The sequence below is a fragment of the Mastomys coucha genome, unplaced genomic scaffold, assembly GCF_008632895.1.
Source record: "Mastomys coucha isolate ucsf_1 unplaced genomic scaffold, UCSF_Mcou_1 pScaffold1, whole genome shotgun sequence".
Taxonomy (NCBI): Eukaryota; Metazoa; Chordata; class Mammalia; order Rodentia; family Muridae; genus Mastomys; species Mastomys coucha.
In genome coordinates this window covers 5,670,591-5,672,719 of record NW_022196891.1, presented here as the reverse complement: position 1 = coordinate 5,672,719, position 2,129 = coordinate 5,670,591, and the positions used below count along the sequence as shown (strand labels likewise).

The 2,129-nt window shown below is 38.8% G+C and overlaps 1 pseudogene; it reads left to right on the top strand.

The window, feature by feature from the left end:
- Positions 1–321: 321 nt before the first annotated feature.
- LOC116069455 lies at positions 322–1,728 on the top strand (annotated as a pseudogene).
- The last annotated feature ends 401 nt before the right edge of the window (positions 1,729–2,129 follow it).

Below are 2,129 nucleotides of genomic sequence, written 5' to 3'. Positions count from 1 at the left end.
ATAGTTCACCATCCATTGGAGAGAGCAGCAGTGTGAGGTCTTCAATGGAGTGGCCACACAGGCTGCTCCTATAAGCAGGTGGTCATAGCATTTATCACCAGCTAGATGTGAGTGAGCCACTAAAGCCTAGGGCACGTAGGAGGTGTGGAGAGAAAAGTATTAATAAGGGCTTGCTTTTCCAGGTGGGGGATAGTAGCCCCTAGCAATTGTGCCAGGAAGGCAAGTTGAAAATGAAAAGCTTAGGTGGGATAGCTAAAGCTACAAGCAACAAATGCCTGACTGCATTATGCCGCTGGACGTTTGCATGGCTGAAGTGTGAACATGTTTGTCCACTGGCACTTCTGTAATGGTATAAGAAATATGGAGCTTATTTTTGATGCTATAGGAATCACAGTTGAGGAGATGAGGGCATGTGTCGAGCAAAGCCAGCTACCTGCCGGTCCTCCTCCTCTGACCTTCTTGCATCTCCCTGCAGTGGCCTCCTCTGCAAACAAGGCAATTGTTAGGATATGCAATTGTGGTCCCTGTGACAGCACAGCCTTCTTAGTTTGTGTTCCAACACTAAACTTGCACAACGTCTTTAAAAACAAGAGTAGTGGATTTTGATGAGACACAGAACAAACTCCTAACTACAATCAAAGCTGTTAGATTATGTCGAGCGAGCAACATGGAACGACCCCTTCTCAAATATCAATGCTTTATATGTGGTCTCTCCTGAACCACTTGGTCAAAGAGTTTATGCAGAAACAGAGATTTTTTTTTTTTTTTGAAAATCAAGTTTGGCATTTGTATAAGAGAGTTCTTGGGTCTAAAGAACAAGTGCTTGTTATATATAATAGGTGCTGGGAAGAGCACGGGAAGGGTGCCGGCTATATGGACTGGTTATATAGGTATCTCAATACCGAGTATATTAAAAAAGAATAAATTGAAGGAAGTTGATTAACAATAGGGTTATGGTGGAGTAGATATGAATGAAGCACTTACGGAAATAGGAGATTTAGCATTGGATATGTGGAAGAAGTTAATGGTTGTACCCCTGCAGAACATCTTCATCCAGACTCTGCTTCGAGAAAATAAAAATGATAGTGATGGTGAAGACCCAAACCAGAAAGTAATCCATGGAGTTATTAATTCTTTTGTTCATATTGAACAGTATAAGAAAAAAATTCCCCTTAAAGTTTTATCGGGGAATATTTGTGTCTCCCTTTCTGACTGAAATGGGAGAATATTACAAGCAAGAAGCTTCAAATTTATTACAAGAATCAAATTGTTCACAGTATATGGAAAAGGCTCTAGGTAGATTAAAAGATGAAGAAATTAGATGTCGAAAATATTTGCATCCAAGTTTATATACTGACGTGATTCACAAGTGCCAGCAGCCAGCCGATGGTAGCAGACCACTTATAGTCCTGACATTCAGAGTGTTGCAGCATCATTCGGCAAGAGAGGAAGAATGAGATGGCAAACAATTATGTCTTACCCCGTGCTGTGTCCGGTGATTTACCTCATATGACTGAGGAGCTGCAGAAACACATTCATGATGAGGGCCTTAGAGCAACCAGTAGCCTTACTCAGGAACATATGCCAACACTATTTGTGGAATCAGTTTTGGAAGTACGTGGTAAATTAGTTCAACTTATCAACACTGTTTTGAATGGTAGTCAGCAATTTATGGGTGCTTTGGATAAGGCCCCTACTTCTGTTGTAAATTACAGGAATCACAGTTGAGAGATGATGGATTATTAAAAAGGCCTTGACATTTTAATGCCTATGAGGCTTTGAAACCCATAATGTATTTCTATGCTTTATTATGGGATATTTACATGATGTCATAGGGATAAACAAGAAAGGAAAAGATTATAATTTCATGATAATATACTTCTGTATCAAGTTGAAAAGAGTCCAGTTGTACTTTGTTATTGTTGTTAACTTGAGAAAAAAACTATTATCTAAGAAGAGTAACTCTTAGTGGAAGGATATCTTCACTAGATTAATTTATAAGTATGTCTAATTATTGTCTATCTGTTAGACTTTTTTCTTTTATTTTTTTGTCTTTTTTTTTGATAAATTGTTGTTAGAAGATCCAAGTCACTCTGAACAATGCTGCGATTTCAACCAGTAGGTCTTGC